We start from the raw sequence: 23515 nt of genomic DNA on the forward strand, positions 1-23515 counted from the left end.
AATAATTCAATGCGATTGCTTCGATAAGTGACTTTCAGAAATGACGTCATTGCTAACCTTCTGCGCATGCGCCGAGCGGTCTGCTTGGCGGGAACGTGATTCATGGGTTCACGAGTCGTGAGGTAAAAAACAAGTGAAACATTTGTTTTGTTTTATTTGTTTGGCATGTGGAATTATTTATACAAAATATTTATACTTATTTATTTAGTGTCTGATTTGGTGGATGAAGGAAAGGCGGTGGACATAGTATATCTCGACTTTAAGAAGGCATTTGATAAGGTACCACATCGGAGGTTGTTAGCCAAAGTGAGGCTTGTGGCGTGGCGTGGCGTGGCGTGGCTGGTCAGGTCGCTAATTGGATTGCAAACTGGCTTAGTGATTGAAAGCAAAGAGTGGCTGTGAGTGGGAGGATGTCTTGCTGGGAGGATGTAAGTAGCAGGGTACCTCAGGGATCAGTACTCGGACCATTACTATTCAATATTTACATCAACGATTTGGATAATGGGGTAAAGAGTAAGCTTTCCCAAATTTGCGGATGACACAAATCTTGGAGGTAAGGTGGATAGCAGAGAGGTGAATGATAAGATACAGGAAAGTATTGATACTTACATAGATTGGGCAAAAGATTGGCAGATGGAATTTAACCTGAGCAAGTGTTAAGGCCCTGTCACACCTTGACGTTTTAGCCAGCGTATGGCAAGGTCTCAAAATGTATGTAAAACGCTGGCGTACGCTGAATTATTGATGTTTTTTTTATTTTTGGGCGTATAATAACGTGTTGGACGTATGCATAACGTATTGGTAACGTACACAGAACATTTTAATCACATATAGATAACATACCAACGAATGCTGAGCGTGTTGTTGGCGTTCACAACCTATGCCCAACGATAGTCTAACTTATGCATAGCGCGGCAGCGTATCGCCGACGATCACGTGGCGTAGGCTATTCATAGGCTGCGGCTCGACGATTCAAATCATAACCGCACTAGACATCGAAGTGTGAAGCCGCTGTCACACCTTGACGTTTTAGCCAGCGTATGCCGATGGATAAAAAATTTGCCGAACCAAGCTGGCACACATCAAATAAGTTATGGGTAAGTTTTGTATACGTTAATAGCACGCTGGCATACGTCGAGAAATTTTCAGCATGTTGAAAATTTCTCGACGTATGACACACATTCCGCATACGCTGGCATAAGTTGTAGGCACGCCACGCGATCGTTGACACGCATCGACATACGTTACTTGTACGTTACTCGTAAGTCGAAACGCGTCAATGTAATGGTTAGCGTCAGTGTTCCAGACTCCCTGTTTTTTTTTTTTCTTCGGTATGAGGGTGATGTTGATACTTCGATTTCTAGTGCGGTTATGATTTAAATCGTTGAGCGGCAGCCTATTAATTATATTATATTATAACCGCACTAGAAATCGAAGTGTTAACATCACCGTCATACCGAAGAAAAAAACCCAAAAACAAACCAGGGAGTCTGGAACACTGACGCTAACCATTACATTGACGTGTTTCGACTTATGAGTAACGTACAAATAACATGTGTCGACGTGTGTCAACGATTGCGTAACGTGCCTACTACACGTTACTCATAGGTTAGAAATAAATTTCGGGTACGCTAAACATTACCTCAACGTGTTTCGACTTATGAATAACTTACAAGTAATATGTGTCAATGATCGCGTAACGTGCCTACAACTTATGGCCAGCATTATGCGGAACGTGTGAGTCATACGCTGGCATACGTCAAAAAATTTCAAGCATGGAAAATTTGTCTAACACCTCGGCGTACAAAGACGTATGCCAGTGTACTACGACGTATGCCAGCGTGCTTTTAACGTATACAAAATTATGCATAACTTATTCGACGTGTGCCAGCGTTTTAGCCAAATTTTGCATACGTCAGGCATAAGCTGGCTAAATCGTCAAGGTGTGACAGGGCCTGAAGGTGTTGGGGATGGGAAAGAACAATGAAAATAGAGATTACAAGTCTGAAGACGACGATGGTTCACGAGCGGTATTTGATGATGTAGATTGTTTCAGAAGTCAAGGATGAGACAATGTGATAATGTTTGACCAAGTTATAAAAATGATCAACATGATGTGGTACGAGTGACAGGTTATTAGCTGCAAAATGTCGAAAACCCGGTTTCGTTCAACAACTTTCAAAATTTGACCTTTGCATAACCTTTAAAGGTCACAAAACAATGTTGTGGACATTAAAATAAGGAAAGAGGATACGTGCTATAGCTTATTGGAGTTCGTCGAAGAAGGTCGAAAAGCCGGTTTGATGCCCAAAACTTTGAAGATTTCACCTTTGTGACTTTTAAAGGTCAAAGGTCAAGGATTATGACGTTTGGTGCAAAACTTCCTCTGGAACATTCCAGGAACAATACAATACTCTCGTAGCTCATGGTGGTTTTGTATGCACTTGTATGTCCAGAGCTAAACTCTTCAAAAATCGTCTAATTGAAGGTCATTGAACAATTTTTGGTTGGTAACACATTTGCCACAGACCGTGAAATAGGTGAAATTGCCACGCCCCTTTTTAAGCGAAGTACTACCACCCGCCATTACTGTATCTCCAGAACCTTGGACCTAGAAGGTTGTGTGACCACTCAAAATGTTTGGAATGGCCACATTATGGGGGGTCAGTAATACATTCCACGTCCAAAAGTCAATGGTTTTTAAGATATTTGCCAAAAACTGATTTCAACATGTTAAGGACTTCAATTATTCATAATTGTTCCTTCTTCTTTTGTTCAATTACTTGATTCCTGAAGATTCTAGGTTGGCAGTAGGGTGAATATACTGATTCTGGCTCACTTTTCCCCATGTAAGTGAATGTGGGGATTTTCAGTGATTCATATTTTTTTCCCCTAAAAAGTAAACCCCCTTTTTATCCCAAGGTATATTTATTGTTCTCCCCTTTTAACCTAGGGGCACTTTTCAAACAACCAATGCAATAAGATAAAGATTTGGTCTAGTAGTAAAGTAGTAATGTGATTTGTTAAAGGTGATTCTAAAGAAATATCTGAAACATGTAAACCTCGGGACACTCTTTTTCAAATAACCAATGCATATTGTTTAGCTCACTCATTGAACCTATAAAGATTTGTTCATTCTCAAATTCCTTCAATAGTTTTTCACATTCATTATGTTTTCCATTTATATACCAAGACTGAGATTTTCTCCACTCTTTAGTTTGATTAATACTTTGTTTGACCATTTATATATTGTGAAAAAACACGGCGGTAGCCCTTAAAAACCCCAACCCATCTTCCCATCATTAAAACACAATCTATTCTATACACTCTATCATACAATATCCATATGGAACACAATCCATTCCATTGTCTAAAATAAATCTCTTATCATCAAATGCTCCTAATGCCTTTTTATTTACTTCTTCACTATATATCTTATGTTTATAACTTCTTATTGTATTCATTTTCCTATATTCTTCTTTCTTATTCATCAAACAATTATAATAATTTCTAAAAGTTTATGATTTTTTTTTATTACATATTTCTTTATTCCCTTTAACCTCTTATCAATCTGATCACCATATTTATAAGCATATGCCTTTGCTCTCAATCCAATAAACTCACTCATTACTTTTCCACCCAACTCATCCTTAAACTTACCAATATCCTTTTCATTCTTTTTGGAAAATAACTCTCTCTTCTTACTAAAATTACTTGTATCATATATATATATATATATATATATATATATATATATATATATATATATATATATATATTCCAATATTTTTCTTCATTTCTTTATAAACATCATCAGTTTTTATATCTAGGATAAAACTATCAGTGTCCATTTACAACAATGAAACATTTTCACCATACTCTTTCTTTAAGCCATTATACAAATAATCATACATCAATATCTTTGAGAAATCAAGAACTGTTCCTCAAGGTAGCGTTCTGGGCCCTGTTCTTTTTCTGGTTTTCATCAATGATCTCTCGGACTCTCTGGAAAATCCTCTATTTCTCTTTGCCGATGACTCAACCCTCTGCCGTACCATCTGTCATCCCTCAGACCGGCAAGCAGCAGCTTCTTCGCTCACTGCAGATCTGGATAAAATCACAAACTGGTCCAACACGTGGAACATGTCTTTCAATCCAGACAAATCTCACACTCTCACTATGTCTCTTCGAAAGGACCGTTTACAAAACCCCCCCATCCACTTTCTCAACAATCCTCTGGAAGAAGTCTTTTCTTTCAAGCTTCTGGGTCTCACTATCTGCCATGACCTTTCCTGGGAAAGTCACATTTCCAACCTTGCCTCAAAAGCCAGTCGCCGAATGGGAATCCTCCGTCGTGCAAAGTCCTTCCTCGGCCCTCTTGAGCTCCTGACCACTTACAAAGCTTTTGTCCGTAGCCTGATGGAGTACTGCTCTCCCCTCTGGGCTGGTGCTCCTGCCTCCCACCTTTCTCGACTTCACGCTGTCGAAACCAGGGCTTTTAAGATCATTGGCATCTCCCGCAATGAAGCTGAGTCTTTGGGCCTCTCACTCAATCACCGCAGGTTGGTCGGTGGTCTTTCTGTCTTCTACCGACTCCTCTCCAGCCTTGCCCCCCTGCTCTCTCTGCGATTTGTCCCAACCACATTTCCACAGGGCGCTCAAGGTCCGCCAACAACCCCTTCTGGTAAAACTACCAAAATCACGAATCACTGCTCATCTTCACTCTTTCATTCCTCTTTTTTCCCGCCTTTGGAATAAACTTCCTCACTCTATTCTTTCCCATTCTTCCCTTCAGGCTTTCAAAACAGCTGTTCACCACCACCTCTTATCTTCCCCCATCCAAATCCTCGATCTTTTCTACCCCCGATAATCCACCCAAGCCCACTTCCTTCAATTCTCCTGCTTTCCTTCCTGAAAGTCCCTTTAATGTCCATCTTCCCTCGCCATGTTCCCCGTCCCATCCCCATCCCTCTCCCTTCCACAGTTCACCTGTGTCTGTTCCCCAATGTTTTGTCCCTTCCACTCCCGCCCCTCTTGTCTCATGCCTCCTTGCTGTGAGTTGTGTGTTAGCTCTCATACGAGCCTCGACCAAGGTATACAAAAAAAAAAAAAAAAAAAAAAATAAAAAAAAAAAAAAAAACTGCTGTTCCAATATAAATTGGTTTATCCATTACAATACTTTCCTTTTCCATATGAATAGCAGAAAAGTTCTCTGAAAAAAACCTCTTCTCTTAAAACTTGGTTTATTTATCAATCTAGAATCTTCTTTCCAAGATGTTGCAAATCTAATGTTTTGCCTGTTTCTAACATTTTCCATTGTCTTTCCAAAGACAGCATTATTCATCAATTCATAGAATTCCCCTTCAAATTTTACTTTTGTATTTGTTCTCATATCTGTATTGAATTTAATATACTTTTTCATCCAAGGACTTTGTTTAAATTTTAAAACTCTATGAATTTTAGCTACTCTCAATCCTTTTCTCAAAAACTGTTTCAAGCTTCTCTGATGCAAAACATATCCCTCTTTATCATAGAATGTTGTTAATAACTTTTCTGTTGATTTGCCTTTAATATTAAAACTTTTATGAGAATCACTTAACCATTCTTTCTTTGGGGTTTCTTTCTCACATGCAAAAGGAAGGTCTTTATGCTTATTATGAAGATCACTCGGGTACCTCAAATCAACTTCAAAATAATAACCTTCTTCTTCTTCCTCATCCAATTCCTCTTGAGAAGAAATAACAATATTCATCAAAGCCTTTTCATAATCCTTTTCTTCCACCCACTCTAATTTACCATAAGGCAGAGATTGAGATATTGCCCATCCATACAAATTATTAGCATCAAAATACATCAAATAATTACTATCTTTTTCACTATCATAATTTGGAAGATATTTATTATTTGCTTTAGCATATCTTTTTGAACATACTTGTGATATTCCACCTCTCTTAGACTTCTCAATCATCAAAAGCATATCTACATCACTGATTAAATCTATATCTTGTTTTGTCATTTTCAGCATTGTACTCCAAGCTAAACCAGGAGCTGTGAAATAGTGGGCAGGATCTAATCCATAACAGTTTTTATGATGACAGAGTGATCTAAAAGCTTCAAACACATCAGCTAACAATAAAACATCTGTTTTTAGATACAAATCATGATATTCTCCTAGGTTCTTTATCTTAAATATTTTCCAAATTTCTTGTGCGTGTTTATATTCCTTATCACTTATCTCTTCTTCATAAAGGTTATTATAGAAACTTTCTTTTTAAGGAAGTTGTGTTTCTTTAAATCTCATAAATGAATCCATATAATCATAGGGATAAATTCCCTTATTTGTAAGAATTTTCTCTTTACTTTGAATTTCATTCCTTGTTTGAATTTCCTCTCTAGTTAGAATACCCTCTTTAATCAGAATTTCACCTTTAATCAGAATTTCCTCTTTAGTTAGAATTTCATTCATTGTTTGAATTTTCTTTATAATTAGAATTTCATCTTCAGTTAAAATTTCTTCACTAATTTCCTCATTAATTAGAATTTCCTCTTTACTTTGAATTCTCTCTTTAATCTGAATTTCCTCTTTAGTTAGAATTTCCTCTTTTGGAAAGAATGAATTAAGATTTGGAAAAGACCCCGTGGAGCTTAGATTTGATGCGAGGTAGGCTAGTGGTGTTTCCATCAACTTGTAAGAATCGAGAAACCTAATACGAGTTAATGGTTTTGTGAATATCATTTTTGTAAATGACATATACTTTTGACTTGTGTTTGTTATGGCAGAAATATTCCCTGGTGTTTTTGAAAGTTCATTAATAAATAGATGTGTATTATAGTTGGTGCTGTTGTGAAGAAAGACTGGAATAAAAGAAGGAAATTTATAATTAAGATTACAACAGGAATGAGCGGGACCTCTATATTTACCAGTAAGATGACAATGATTCCTAACTTTAAACTCCTCAATTTCCTCCTCACAAATATGACAGATATTGTTCTTTCTAAATTCTAATTTTTCTTCTTCGGTTAATTTCATCGGTTCATTTGTTTCTTTCATTAATTTAGTTGGTCTTATACAATCCTTTTCTAATCATTTTACAAACTCTTGTGAAGCTTTTTTTTCCACTATAATGTTCAAGTTTATTATACTTTTCTCCAACAGATGATTTGATATAATAACAGAAACCATAAGGAATATGTTTTTCATACTTCTTTGTATGTGATTCTTTTGGATTAGGAGAAGCAGTATTTATCTTTTTTATGATACATTCAAAATCAGCGTATATCACAAATGGGTGCATGATAGATTTCTTGTAATCTTCAAAAGAAATCTTTTCACCAGGTTTAGGCATTGTAATTACAGCTGATTTATGATTACTACAATATTTTGAATGTTGTTCTAATCGTTCTTTTATATGAAATGAATTATACATCGCTTACAAGGATATATTTTGTTTGATGTTCTGAATACCTGAGAAGAGATTAATCTTGATAAATTATTGATGTATGTATGATGTGAATTCTTTCCAACACTAAAATATAAAAGATCAATGTGTGTTTCTTCATTTTTATAGTTGTTTGAAATTTTTAATATTTGAACTTTGTTTTTATCCGTTATTCTTTTTCTCAAATTGAGGAATATCTGTTAGTGGCGTTGGGAATTTAAAATCTTTAATGTCCAAGGTATTCTCATATTTCATATATTGTTTTACTCTTTCTGAATTACAATTTGGTGGATGTAAGTGAGCAAGAACACCAGAGAAAACATTTATTAACATCTGCCTTCTTTAGTTTTATTTCTTTTTAGTAATTTAATATAAGAAGAAGCTTTAAGAGGGTTTGATTTTAGAATGTGTATATCTGAAAAGATGATTTTTTAAAAATATTGAATCCACTTCCTACCACTGTATTATCAACATCCTCCTCTTGTCTTGATAGTTCTTCATAAACCCCACTATTCAAAAAATCTTGAAATGATGTTATAAAATGAAGATCTGTTCTCATAGAAGGAGTTTGTTCTTCATCTTGTCTTTTCATATTCATTTTCACTCCCATGTAAAACTTTAAAGTTTTCATTTCTTTTAATATCTTTTTAATAACTTTTTCAACATCAGGTTTCACTCTTTCAATTGATTCAGCTATTGATGATGGACCGGGTTCTCCAAATTGAAAAATCCTTATTTTTATATGCCCTTTAAATGCCCCATCAGTATTTTCAATATAATAGTCTCCCTTTACTTTAAACTCATTTTTCTTGTGTTTTTGTGATTGAAGATATCTATTATAACTACTCTTCAAAACATCCTTTGAGCAGATATCACAATGTTTTCTTTCCAACTCAAGAGGAGATATTTGATGAAATAGATTAAATGTATGTTTGTTCATTTGAAGATGTTTTTTATAATATTTATATTCGTGATTACAAACATCGCAGTACGTTGTATTCACCATATTTATATAATAAAACTTTGCTTCAACTAAAATTTTCTTGATGAAAATTTCGTTTAATTTATAGGTGAATCTGTGCTTAAAACCATTTTATCCTCCAACTTTTTTCACTTAATAAATACAATGTTTCAAGACACAAAAGACAAGTTTCAATCAATCTCTTCATTTGTAAAAGATACTGAGAAATATGTCAAGGATGTAAAATTTAACAAAGATAAATATAACAATTATTGGATAAAAACAATGGTAAATAATATGAGTTCTTCAATTTCCTTCAGTGGAAGGGCTTTTAGTATACCTGGAAGAACATCAATTAAAGTATCTCTAACAAAAGTTTCTCCTCTCCTTCTGGTAATATATTCAAAACCAGAAAAAGCAATGAAACAAGAAAAAGTATCAAAAAATAAAAACCTTATGGATGAAGCTTAAGAAAGAAATGATAAGACCATCTGTAATATGCAAGGAGAAATTTGTATTTTTTTTTAACAACCCTAAAGATGTAAATCCTGATGAAATAAAGGATGTTAATATATCAGGTGAAATTACATTTTGTTCAATAGTAGTTAAGGATCATTTTAAAATTACCTTTAATATAAAAAATGTAGTTGAATCTGGTAATGAAAAAAAGTATATGTGTATATATATATATATATATATATATATATATATATATATATATATATATATATATATATATATATCGATGGTAATATTATTAAATATGAGTCAATATGCAACTGAAAGTATAGATGATTCTGAAGATGAATTTTAGTTTAAGTAAAGTTTTACTTTATAAATATGCTAGACTTCCCTGATTCTCCATATGACAAATTTGAGAATTGTCCTGCGTGTGAAAGACAGGGATTAAACACAGAGTCAAAAGCCTATAAACAATTTATATTCTGTGATTATCTTCTAATTAATGACAACAAAAAATATAAAAAGGAAAATAATTCTTTTAGATTTACACCAAAAATTAATTACTTTACAAGATTGATTAGAGAAATGAATGTAAAGTATGAGGGTGATAACACACCTTTCCTTACAAGGGAAGAAACTGAACGTATTCGAGAAATGTTCAAAGGATTGTTGTTCTATATTATTCATGGATGTGATTTTCAGGGAAATATCAACATAAGATATTGCATAAATAAAATAATGAATTATCTTGAAATTAAATGTGAACTTAGGATAAAATATAGAGTTTCTAAAAAAATCAATAATAAATTAAATAACCTGTTTTCCAAATATATAAATGAATGATTTTTTACCCATTTGGGAAAATAAGATAAAATTTAACAACCATAAAAAGCTCCCAAATTCATTAAGATGTCTCATAGTTGGTTCAAGCGGATGTGTAAAAACCTGCTTACTTTTGAAGATGCTCCTGACTCCCAACTTTTTAGATTATGATAATTTAATAATTTTTTTACAAAGTCGAGTTTTCAACCAGAGTATCAACTACTCTCACAAGGTTTTAATGCTGGTCTTCAAAAAGAAGATATAATCGGTTTATTTAAACTTCAAAAAAACCTAAATGATTATAGCATTGAAGATATAATACAACTATTTTGTGATACACAGAGATGTAAAAATAAATCAAAACCGATAACTTGTATTCTTCGTGATAATACGGATGATATAACGTCTCCCCAAGATTTGGATAAATCAAAAAAGAACCTCGTTACCTTTGATGATTGTGTTAATGAGAGAAACCAAATGGTAATGGACAGCTACTACACAAGAGGGAGACATTCGTCTTGTAATTGTATTTATCTAAATCAATCATACTTTCAACTTCCTCGTCGTTCCATCAGAAACAATGCCAATACTTTTATTTTATTCAAATTAAATTCAATAGATATAAACAATTTTTGGATAGACAATTGTTCTACATTATGCAGTAAAAAAGAATTTGCGGATTACATGAAGCAAACGACTGAAAAATATGAATATATTGTTGTGAAACAAGATTAGCTACTAAATGATATTTTCCAATAAATAAATGGATGCGAAAGAAAGAGCAAGAAGATTTAAGGTTGATCAAGATTTGGTTTCAAAAGTTGTAAAACAACAGGAAGACATAAAGAAGAAACGCAGACAGAAACTAACAGGTGAAGAAGCATTTGAAAGAAAGCAAGAGAAATTTTTTAAACCACTTTTAAAAACTTCCAAAGAAAAAATTGTAGATGTTTCCACAGTTCCCACAGTAGAATATACTCCTAAAAAACTTCAAATGTTAAAAGATTTTGATCAAATGACGGAGGAAGAATTAGAGCATATAGGGGAATTAGAATATGATGATGAAGGATTATTTCAACAACTGGAAGAGATTAATACTCCCCTGCTTAAATTGTGAATGCTCTTCAAAACAATGAATATTCAGTGGAATCAAAAACCAAAGCAGGACTCATTCCAACAGAACAACCAGCAATATTTCATCTTGTTCAAGAAAAGGTATTGATATTTAATGATGAATTAAGGTTCTTGAGGTCTGCTCAACCCCCTTTTAAACTAACACCCAGATTAATTTTCTTCTCACAAAAGATGGAAGACAAGCTTCAACTGTGAGGAATGAATCAAAGTATTTTGATAAACCATTGGATATGAAAAATAATGATGATAGAGTATATATTGATCTGCTGAACTCTGTTGATTATAGGGTTTGTCTTTCTGGTAAACGTAGCAAGAATGAGAAGGAGAAACGCATTATTCAGGCTTTAAGTGTCCTTAGTTCAGGTATTAGTTTTCTTCCAAATGACCCATCACAATTAGTTAATAGACTGTTATTGTTGTTAGGTAGTAAGAAGGCTGGAAATAACAATTGTTTAAATGAAGCATCGGCCATTTTAGATCAGTTGATGAACATGAAAATAATTAATAAATATCAATATAAAGACATTTTATCTCATATTAAATAAGGTGAGAAGCACAATCCTTAGTTTTAATTTCACAACAAGCGACCACACATCTTCATTCCCATACCCACTACAACTTGACCCAACAAAAGAATATGAGGCATCTTTATTGTCCATGGAAACTTATAATACCTTATTTAATATAACTGAGAAAAATGACAAGTTTAGTTATAATCTGGGAAGTGCATACAAAATGATAATAGTCTCACCCGGAGCATATGAGATTTCTCAAATATCTTCCGAAATTGCTCGTCTTATGAAAGAACGGGTGATGAAACAAAAAATATTATTATCTATATTCAAAAACATACTTCAAAATCAACGATTAAACTAGAAAATAACTACAAGGTTGATTTCACAAGTGATAATTCATTTAGAGAGTTATTGGGTTTCTCCTCAAAAAAGATTGAAACTATTGGGACGTTTTACAGTGATAATGTCATTCAAATATCCTCAGGAATAAATTCGGTATTAATTCACTGTGATTTGATTGATGGTGCTTATAATGATGGAATAAAAACAAATACAATATTTTCATTCGGAGCATACTCAACCCCAATTGGTTATAAATTCAATATGGAACCCAAAAATTTGGTTTATCTCCCTGTGTCAGGAAAAAACATACACAGAGTAAATTTTAGGATAACCAACCAAAATAATCATCTGATTTCTTTTAATGGGGAAGTTATATCCATCCGAATTCACCTACGTGAAGTTTTCCAATAAATAAATACATTGGTTATTGTGAGGAAACACGAGTTGGAAAAATATAAAATAATTACAGGGGATGGGATGTTCCTTTCCCCATACTACAAGGGTGAAGGTATGTATCTTGGTAGAGGATACTATAAACCTAAGAGACAAAGGGGTGTCGGACATCAATTTAGAAGAGATGGGATAATTGATACTCTAATGGGTATCGGTTCAACTATTCTTAAACATAAAGACCGAATTGGTTCAACTGCTTCTGCTGTGGGAAATGTAGCAGGTGCTGTAAAGAGCATAAAAGATGCCCAAAAGGAATCTCATAAATTACAAGCAATTAAAGAAATTAAGAAAGGCAAAACTCAGTTGTCCCCCCAAGAACGACAGAAAATAATTCAAATACTTGGGTCAGGGTTTCAAAAGTTTTAACATCTTTTTTCCTAAATAAATACAAGTATGGAAGCAATTGATAGCATCTATGATTTGGATGATACTATTATCATCTCAAACTCCACTAAAAAAGAAGATTACTTCAAGGTAAATGCAATAACTGGAACAGACTGGAACGCAAATGGTACAAAAAGTTTTGAAATAAATAATCAACAGACTTATTTGAATCTATCCGAAAGTTTCTTGTTGTGTAAATTTACATTCACTAAGGCTGGGAATAACACAAACGCTACACTCGTAAATGATTTCTTCTGGAAAATGTTTGATCGTGTTCGTTTGTACATTGGAACACAAGAAGTTGAAGCGGTTGCTTATGTCTCTGCTGTATCTGAAATGATGAAATTTACACTATATTCATTCAGTGATAGAATGGGAAAGGGGGCTGTCGAAGGTTTTATTCCTGATATGTCATCGGGAACAGCCACAGACCCTGGATATACTCAAAGGAAAGAACGTATACTGATGATACAAGAGCAGTTAATAGTTTTACTGTGGCAGTTCCTCTTCAAGATATATTTGGATTTTGTGATCATGATAAAGTTCTGTATGGTCTTAAAATTAGATTTCAACTACAAAGGAATGATAATGAAAATGGATTACTTTTTGGAGTTGCTAGTGCTTTTGGTGATCAGAATAAATTTGTAATTGATAATGAGTTGGTATATTAGTGAATATACTCCTAATCTTAAAACAGAAGACATGTTGAATAGAAGACTTAACTCAAAGAAACCACTCAGTGTATCATACCTCAAAAGAAGATGTCAACACGTTAAACTCAACCAAACCACTTACACGTGGAATTTGGGTGTTCTGGAAGGAAAGCCACGATATTTGTGGATCATTTAAAAAAAATTGAGATGGCGATACTGCGATTGATAAGAATAATGCTAAGGTGAAACAACTTCCTGTTTCTCTCGATGGAACATTTTATCCACGAGATAGATTGGAAATTAATTGGGAAAAAAATGATTTTGCTGAAGCATACAAGTCTTACCAAAAGGTGTGTCAAAGTAATGGAAATAAAGAACCTATTTTGGATATGACAGCATTTTAAAATTTGTATACAATCTATGTGTTTGATCTGAGTGCTCAAAAGGAAATGATAAAGTCAAATTGAGTGGATACTTCCCTATACATTGAAAGAGGAGAGAGTGAAGAAGTTGATACCATATTGTTTGCTTTTGGAAGAAACAGAATTGCAGATTAATGGTGTTATGATTAGTCTCACATAATTTTTTGTTAAATAAATGAGTGGCAAAGTACCAACTGGGGTATATGTTAATCAAATCAAACTTCATAAACTATCATCTTGTGTTCAAAATCAAAAGCCTTATACGATTAACGTTAATACAATTCAGAGAAAAGGAGCAGTAAAAATTGATGTTTGGCTCACAAGAGAACAGGTTAAAATCTTGAACGATACTGGCTCACTTAAAATTAAAATGACCAAACCAATGTTGAAAAAATATTCAATAAGAGAGACGAGTGGAGGATTTCTCCCATTTCTAATTCCTTTATTTGCTGGTTTAAGTGTGGTTGGAGCATTGACGGGTGGTATTTCAACAGCGGTGAAAACTGCCAACGAAAGGAAGGCTCAAGTCCGGGCTCAAAAAGAATTGGAAATGCATAACAAAGAGTTGGAGAAACAAATTAGTGGAAGTTGTGTAATTGTAGATTTTGCTGAAAAGCTTGAAGGTCTGCCTGATAAAGCGAGATTGTTAGTTGGAGATATGCTTTCTTCGATCGCACAAGCAGGTCTAAAATTAACTAAATGAGGTAATGGATTATATCTTTCTAATAAATAAATGAGCATTGATGAGTGGTTTAAAGAATTTGGAAAGAATACAACATCAAATTTACAACTTGTCAAATATTGTAAGAAATTCAAAATTCATAATGTGGTTATTTGTATGAGAGATGAATTAACAAACGTGTCTAAACATACGAAGAATATTATTATGAACATAGAAGATAATGATGGGAACGGTTCTCATTGGGTTTGTATTTTTAATATTCAAGACAAATATTATTTTGATAGTTTTGGTCTTCCACCACCTGTTGAAGTCATAAAATTCTTACAGAATGGTGTTTATCAAAAATTTCAAGTCCAAGAATTAAATTCCAAGTGTTGTGGTCAATTATGTCTATATGTGTTATTTCAACTCACCAAAAATAAAAATTTTTATGACATTATTTTTAATCTAATATAAATGACATGTTGGTAAAGATGGTTCTATCTTTGGTGTATCCAAGAACTGGATATTGATTTATCAAATTATTAAACAAAGGCACAGGCTGAACGACATAAATATAATATAACCAAAAATATTAATATGAAAAATGCTTATAAATTAAAAAAATTATCCAAGCCCGACTGACGCGAATGACTTGGTGAGATTAAGTGATTTATCACTATATATATATATATATATATATATATATATATATATATATATATATATATATATATATATATATATATATATATATATATATATATATATATATATATATATATATATATATATATATATCCTTAAATAAAACGGCCGTGTATTCCAAAGATACAGAAGTGTTGATTTTATCTCCAGGTTATACAGAATTCACAGTTCGAATTAAAATAAATTTTTATAAAGAAGGGCGTATCGTTTGTATGAGAATAGAACAATGGGGGTATGATATGAATGATTTAGGGTATAATTGGTCATTTAAAATTGACCTAAAAGACCTGGAACAATTAAATCGGTCTCGTAAGGAAGAATATTATCCACTTGGTATAGAGAATGAGTTTTGTGGAGCCACGATTAGTAAACAACAAATAAAAGAATTTAACAAGGGTAAATATAATAATGGTTTTGCCCTTGTTTATATCATGAAAACAGGATTGTATATAATAAGTAGGGAAACACAAAATGATTTAACTATGGGGAGGTGTTTCGTGTCATAATATTATTCTAACATATATTTCTAATACTTAAATGACGGCAAGAAGGCTTCAAGAAAATTATCATTTCTGTGTCCAAGCATACCTTCAAGAAAAGGGTATCCGGTATTTTAATAAATATGTTCTACAATATAAGAATGAGGTATTTTCAATAAAAGATTGGCATTATACTGATGTTGATAAACCGACAACTTTAGATTTAATTAGAATGTTAAATAATGAAAAAATTATAAAGTTAAGAAAACATAAGGATCTTTCAGAAATTAAAAAAAAATGTTATTTTGATTCCTGTTGTAAAAAAATTATTTTGGATACAGGAATAACAAGAAATCCTGATGAATATATGTATGATATTCTATGGGGTGTCAGCGATTCAAGGATAGTAAGGAAGGAGTTGAAGAAAGAGAAGGAGAAGAGGGAGGAGAGAGAGGAGAGGGAGGAAAGAGCGAGAATGAATAAATATCAAAATATGGAAAACGGTGAGATTAAAAAAAGATTGGAGGTATTACAGAAAATAACTCAACCCACCGAGGAGGAAAACAACGAATTGACAAGTCTATTTGCAATATTTTCGATAAGACTATTGTCATCGGCAAGATGTTGATTTTAATTCAAGTTTTTCATTTTTTTCTTAAATAAATGGAGGAGAGAGTGAAGGCATTTCTAAGGATTCTTTATGTTTTAAAAATTAAGATTCAAATGTGTGTGTTGGAAACTAAAAAGGTTTTTGCACTCTGCAGGAATTTTTCTCATAAATAAATGAGTTATTGTCTCAAATGTAAAAAGAAAACTAATACTAAAAATATTTCATATATGAAAGTAAAAATAACAGGGTTATACAAAAAGGTATATGTTCGGTGTGTGGTTCAAAAAAAAAATCAATTTATCTCCAAACACAAACTTGGAGGAGATATACAAATATTTTTATCAGGAAGTATATTTACAACGACTGGAATACCAGGGGAATTACATCTACCAGGGTATTCTTTCTGTGGTCCAGGCACAAACTTGGATAAAAGATTAGATGAGGCAGACAATCCTAAATCATGGAGTGAGCCCATCAATATAGTTGATCAATTGTGCATTAGACACGATATTGATTATCGTGTCTAATGTCACAAATATCACAACTTTGGAAGAAAAGCATGAAGCCGACAGTGAAATTTTGTATAATTTGTCTCTGATACAAAATCCAACCTTGAGAGAAAAAGTTGATAGGTTCATCGTGAAGAAGATGATCAGTGCTAAATTGAAACTTGGACTTGGAAATTCAAAAAAAAACTTATAGGCTCTAATGATGTCATTAAGATTGAAGAGCAATTAGCTGATGAATTGCATAAACCAATATTCACAAAGTTTCAGAGAAGGAAGGTTTATTCCAAGGAAGTTCATTATATCTGGTCCGCTGATTTGATTGAACTCAATAATAAGGGGGTACAAGTATGCTTTAACCGTTATTGATTTGAGGAGTAGATACGCATGGGTTGTCCCTTTGAAAAACAAAACAGGTAATACTCTTATGTTAGCCTTTCAACAGATATTTAATAAAAGTAAGGGAAACCTAAAAAATTGTCGACTGATGAGGGTAGAGAGTTTTATAACAAGACATTTATGAATTTTCTAAAAAATAACACTATTACATTATACAGTACCTTTCATGAAGGAAAGGCCGTTGTTGAACGTTTTAATCGTACCTTAAAAGAGAGACGATATAAAAAAAAAATTCACACAACTCGGTTCACAACAATGGTCATCTTTTATTCAGGATATTGTGGATAAGTATAATGACACGATTCACATGTCAACGAATATGAAACCATCAGAAACATTTACAAAATTAAAATATGAAAAAGACATTAATGTCAGAAAACCTAAGTTCAAAGTTGGTGATATCGTAAGAATATATAGGTGGAAATCTCATTTTGAAAAAGGTTATATTAAACGATGGACGAACGAACGTTTTAAAATTGTTGATGTAATAGATACAGCAATGCCAACCCTCCCGATTTCATCGGGAGGCTTCCGAAAATTCACCCAAACTCCCGCCCTTACGATCACTATCCTTATCCTCCCGAAATTTTGATATTTTTGCACTGTTCACTCATCAGAATGTACTAGTATGAGAATTGAATGAAAAGCATCGTCTGCTACGTAGAGCATGTGGTAACTCCATAACGTTCGCTGCTACCAAATTGTACGTAAAAAATTGCAAATTCAAATGAGGAGCAGCGAAACATTGGGTCTGGATCTCGCTTATGCGATCATGCACTGAGATTTAGTGCATGCGGTATGTGTGCAATACAGTGCATGCGGTATGTATGCACAGTGTATATGCATGCGATACGCTCACTGCATGCAGCTGGGCCCCGTACCAGCCCGGCGGTCGCGACCACCGTGCGGTGTTTAATTTAACAGCCGCTACAGTTCTACGAGTCGCGCTGCAGCTGTGGAACATCGACTTCGAAGTTACCGATGCTTCAAGCCCTCGATGTTGATTACGAAATGGCAGAAAAGAAGCTTACGAAGACCAATAAATGGTCTCAGAAGTACAAGACCGAATACAGTCTCCAATACCCGTGTATTCGAAAGTCTGAAAGAGGAATTCATCATGCGTATTGTACAGTATGCAGCGTTGATATTTCAGTTGAGCACGGAGGTCGCGATGATATTCGGAAGCACGTTGGAAGCAAACGGCACACAGACATTGCAAAGGAGAGATCTTCGAGCACGAGTACCGGTACACTTCTGAATTATTTCACCAAACAAGGGACAAGCGAGGAAGAGGATGTTACCCGAGCGGAACTTCTCTTTAGTGGATTTATTGTGGAACATAACTTGCCCATATCAGTCTCAGATCATGCTGGACCTCAATTTCAAAAGATGTTTCCAGATTCAAAAGTTGCTTCAAAGTATGGATGTGCAAGAACAAAAACTTGCAAGATGTGCAAGATGTGCAAGAACAAAAAAAAATAAAATAAAAAAAAAAAAAACAAGAACAAAAAGCAAGAAAAAAAAAGAAAAAAAAAAAGAAAAAAAAAAAAGAACAAGAACAAAGAAGAAAAAAGAACACTGGTCAACAATTTTTTACTTTCTGAATGTTGTCTAGATTTCTACAAGTGAATTAGGGTATTCTGGCACTGCTGAATCAGGAAATGGCATCCGTTTCTCTCCATCAGGTCAGGTTTTTGTGCTAAGTTGATTTGAAAAAATCAGATCTTGTGACAAAATCAATTACATTTTTGTGGCATTATCAGCTGATTTTTGTCAACACATATCATCCTAAACATGTTTTTAAGAAAAAAAATGTTTTGCCAACAACATTTATTGATTACATGAGAGAAACATCGATTACTGTCATCTGAATGGTGGGCATTGATAAAGGTAAGTACAAGTAAATTGCATGTTGCGTCACCACTGTTCAAACTTCAGGGCTTGAACTTCCGTTTCTTCGAACTCCTGGAATGTTCAGCGGCAGGGAGGTCTCTCTTCAGATTCCAACAGTAGTCAGCCATCATGACTGCGTCCCAGCGACCCTGATACCTGGTCTCCATCTCCTTCATGTCCTGATGGAATCTCTCCCCCTGCTCGTCACTCATTGAACCCAGGTTCTCAGGAAACCGGTTCATATGTGAAAATAGGTAGTGCATCTTGATGCTCATGTTGCAGCCCAGGTTTCTGAAAGCAGTCAGCATGTTGTTGACAAGTTCTGCGTAGTTTCTGGCCTTATTGTTGCCAAGAAAGTTCTTCACTACCAAAACAAATGTCTTCCACGCTTCCAGTTCCACTTCATTCATTGAGTTTTTGAACTCTGGATCTCTGATGAGCTGACGGATCTGAGAACCATCAAAGATGCCAACTTTCAACTTCTCCATGGTCAATCCTGGAAAAGCCTGGCACAAGTAAGTGAAGCAGTCACCATCTTTGTCCAGAGCCTTGGTGAACTGCTTGATTAAGCCGAGCTTGATGTGCAGCGGTGGGAAGAGTATTCTGTCTCTGTCCACCAGAGGGTCGTTGATGACGTTCCTTTCTTTGCATGGCACCAATTCCTCCCGCACAGGCCAGTCCTTCTTCGTGTAATGCTGAGCACGGTCCCTACTATCCCACATGCACAGAAAACATGGGTACTTGGTGAAGCCAGACTGTTGTCCCAACAAAAAGTTCACCATCTTCAGGTCAACACAAATAAACCACTTATGCTGATCATAACCAATTTTCTCCAGCACGTACTTCACCGCTTCATACTTCTCCTTCAGTGTAGTCGAGTGAGCAATGGGTACAGAGGCAAACTGGTTGCCGTTGTGTAGCAGAACACATTTCAGTGATCGCTTGCTGCTGTCAATGAACAGTCTCCAATCTTTGGGTTCGTACTGTGGCACTCCAAGCTTGAGCAGAAGCGCATGTCATAAATTGGCGCATGTAGGTATTGTACATTCTTCAGAGTTCGTTATTTCAAGAAATACAACTTTTTTGTATCACATTATTACAAAATCTGCCCCATTAACTTTAGTTTTGATCCACGAACTTTATGCTTTGCCTCACCAATTTTTGGAAGATTTTGAGGTTTTATGACTTCAAACTGATCCCTTTTCGACATAATCACCTAGAACTATCGTACCTGAATACTTCTTGTCATTAAAATAATTATTTCCAATTAAAACAATTATTTGACATGACATTTTACCCCCACCAACTTCTTCTAAAATGCTCCACACATGCGTACATGTGAACAAAAATGTAAAAAACGACATGTGGCCATATCTCAAAAACTTGACCTGATTGAACAAAACTAATGTGAGTTTTGGATTCAGCGCATCAGATTCGTCCTAAATCAGCTTAAAAAATGCAGACAACAAATTTGTTGTTGACCAGTGTAATTGGTGAGTTGTCAAATGTTACTGCTTCATCTATTGCCGATATTGCTAGACTAGCTCCATTTAGCCTAGCTACAGACGGTAGCAATGACAGTGGTGAGGCCCAGCTATATCCTGTCCTGATTTCGTACTATGACAACAGTGCTGGGATTGTGAAGCAAGGTTTGCTAAGTTTGCCTGCGTGCAAACAAGATTCCACTGGAGAAAACATTTTCAAACTGCATGATCATGAGTTCAGTGACAGGAAAATTCCGTGGGGAAATTGTGTTTCCTTTTGTGCTGATAATGCCTCTGTCATGGTGGGCAAGCACAAAGGAGTCGCTGCTTATATCCACAAACAAAATCCAGAGTGCAACATCATGGGATGCCCTTGCCATATGATGCACAATACGGCCAAGAAGGCGGCTCAGGCCTTACCCATTGAATTAGATGACTTTCTCATCGATATTTACTACTACTTGGACAAAAGTAGTAAACGCGTCAAAGGAGTGAAAGCACTGCAAGAACTCTGTGATGCCCCGACACAAGATTCTGAAGCATGTCGCAACAAGGTGGCTGTCCCTTGGTCAGTGCCTAGACAGGCTGATTGAACAGTGGGAGCCACTTCGCCTCTTCTTCAAAGAAGAAGTACGAAGAAAAATGCAACCAACTGTAGCCAAGACTCTAACAACGAGCAAGAAGGACGGCACTGTATCTACTGCCAGTACTGGCACTGCAAGATCAAGCACTCGTGGAGCAGCATTCACCACTACCACTGCAGTATCTGCTGCGAAGAAGACAGCAGGGACAGCACCAAAACCAATGCTGAGAGCAGGTAGCATCACTGGCCCTTCATCACGTTCATCTACAAAGTAGATTCCTTCAGAGTCGAGAAAGACTGTGATAGTCCCATCTACAGGCAAAGAAGGACCCAAGTTAAGTTCTGCTTTTGCCAAATCACTTGATAGAAGCTCAGCAAAACCTTCGAATCGGAGGTCTTCTTCCTTGGCTGCACCTACCTCAAGCTCTCTCCTCAAACGTAAAATTGGATCTGGTACTACGAGTCTGACCTCTTCTGCTGGCAGTAAACGCAAGTGTGATCGCCCTGCGGCTAAGTGTACTACGAGTTCTACAACTAAAAGCGCATCTTCCTCAAACACTGTGCAGGAATCTAGAGAAAAACGTGTCAACAGGATGTTCTTGTCTCCACAAACAAAACTCTATTGTTTCTTCCTTCGATATGCTAACAAGCTTTTTGAGAAGGGGAATCTTCTGCTCCAAAGAGACGAACCCTGTATTCATCTCCTGCACGGAGAATTGAATGGTCTTCTGAAAGATATCTTCGTACGGTTTTTGAAACCATCGGTGTCATCGGTTGCTCTGGTAAATGTACCCTTCTCTGACAGAAATCATCAGAAGAATGATGAGGACCTCATGATTGGGAACGATGCCAAACTGTATATAAGGGAACAAAGGAGTCTCAAGAAATCCACCTTCACTCTGAGTGAGTCAGACATCCAAGGTTTCTTCAGTGCAGTTCGCTCATATTATGTGAAAGCCTGCAATTACATCTTCAAAACCTGGCCGCTAGATGATGAATTAGCCAAGCATGCTCAGGTGCTGGATGTTAAGCTACACCAAGAAGTGGGGTTTGACTGTGTGGAGTTTTTCATCAAGAAATTCCCCTGTCTGTTCAGTGGCGGTGATAGTGACATAGACAGTCTTGAGAGTGAATTCGCTCACTACCAGGCAGACGCCTCCATAGCTACAATTGCTACTGAGACAGTGAGAGTGGATGAGCAGTGGCATCGGATTTCACAGCTCACAGATCCCTGCACTGGTGCCAAGAAGTATCCTAATTTGAGCAAAGTGATGAAGGGAATCTTGGTCATTCCTCATTCGAACGCATCATGTGAGCGGGCACTCAGTCTTGTACGGAAGAATCATACTGAATTTCGTCCCAATTTGAGTGTCAAAACCCTGGAAGCTCTCTTAATTGAAAAACTAGCTCATAACACCCCTTGCTACCAGAGAGAATACAGCAAAGACATAATCAGAAGGGCTAAAAGAGCCACACAGCTGTCACTCAGCAAAGCTGCCATGGAAAAAGCAAGCAGCAGTAGTACCAGCCAGTAAGGGAAGAAAAATATTGCTTCTTTTGTGCTTTTTGTTAATCTTTGATTGTCCCCTAACTTACTAATATTAACATACATGTAACATTAAAAAGTGCACAATTTTCCCCTTTTTTTGTTCAAAAAGTGGGAATTCTTAACATGTTAAATGCTCCAAAATAGGGCTCAGAGGGCACTAGAGAGCATCTAGAACCCCAGAGCTTCCAGGGCCCTAAGGCGGGCCCTGGACCCCGCCGCAAGGGTCGAGCGCTCCGCGCTCGAGATGTGCGCTTCGCGCACATTATTTGGTGTCGGATGAAAATCCTCCCTAATTCTGATTTCCAAAAGTTGGCATCTCTGTAGATATGGTTCCTTGGACTTATAAGATATATGATTTAGAAGGGGACGAGATTTTAGGTTCATTTTATTCACAGGAATTACAAAAGACAAAACTAAGCAGATAATACCCATGGGAGCCATAATGGGTTGGCGCTTCACTCCCTCCTACTATACACCTTTGTGAACACTCGAGGGCCAAGTCCGAGGAGTATAACAGTATATAATGTGTGTCAAGGGGGGACGTTCTTAGATCTGTGAACCCAAAACACAGAATCCTCAACTGAATAGTCAAGGCTTAACGTGTGTGTGTGTGTGTGTGTGTGTGTGTGTGTGTGTGTGTGTGTGTGTGTGTGTGTGTGTGTGTGTGTGTGTGTGTGTGTGTGTGTGTGTGTGTGTGTGTGTGTGTGTGTGTGTGTGTGTGTGTCTCCCAACCCTCACATTCAAAATCTCAACCCCAACCCAACCCTGGCCCAACACAATGTATTTTTCAAAATGAGATTTCCACCTATATATTTTTTTAACGTTTTTTTTTCTCTTCTTCTAATACTGTCTTTTAAGGCTTTCAGGTTTGATGACGTAGAAAGGGGGAGTAAGCCTGCACTTTCTTCCCAGAACTAACAATATATATATATATATATATATATATATATATATATATATATATATATTTTTTTTTTAATGTTTTTTTTCTCTTCTTCCAATTCTGTCTTTTAAGGCTTTTAGGTTTTATGACGTAGAAAGGGGGAGTAAGCCTGC

The 23515-nt window shown here is 35.5% G+C and overlaps 1 long non-coding RNA gene across 2 annotated transcripts in view; it reads left to right on the forward strand.

Moving 5' to 3' along the window:
* Positions 1 to 27: 27 nt before the first annotated feature.
* LOC147021498 (uncharacterized) overlaps positions 28 to 23515 on the forward strand; it is a 39952-nt gene continuing 16464 nt past the window's right edge. The window contains exon 1 of one of the 2 annotated variants that reach the window (XR_015060810.1): positions 28 to 122. This is a non-coding gene — a long non-coding RNA (uncharacterized LOC147021498). Of the gene's footprint in view, positions 123 to 355; positions 429 to 23515 lie in introns of those variants that run through there. The other variant, XR_015060811.1, reaches the window with a different exon arrangement.

This window comes from Eptatretus burgeri, chromosome 8 (assembly GCF_056783735.1).
Source record: "Eptatretus burgeri isolate ZD-2024b chromosome 8, Ebu_testis_v1, whole genome shotgun sequence".
NCBI classification, from domain to species: Eukaryota; Metazoa; Chordata; class Myxini; order Myxiniformes; family Myxinidae; genus Eptatretus; species Eptatretus burgeri.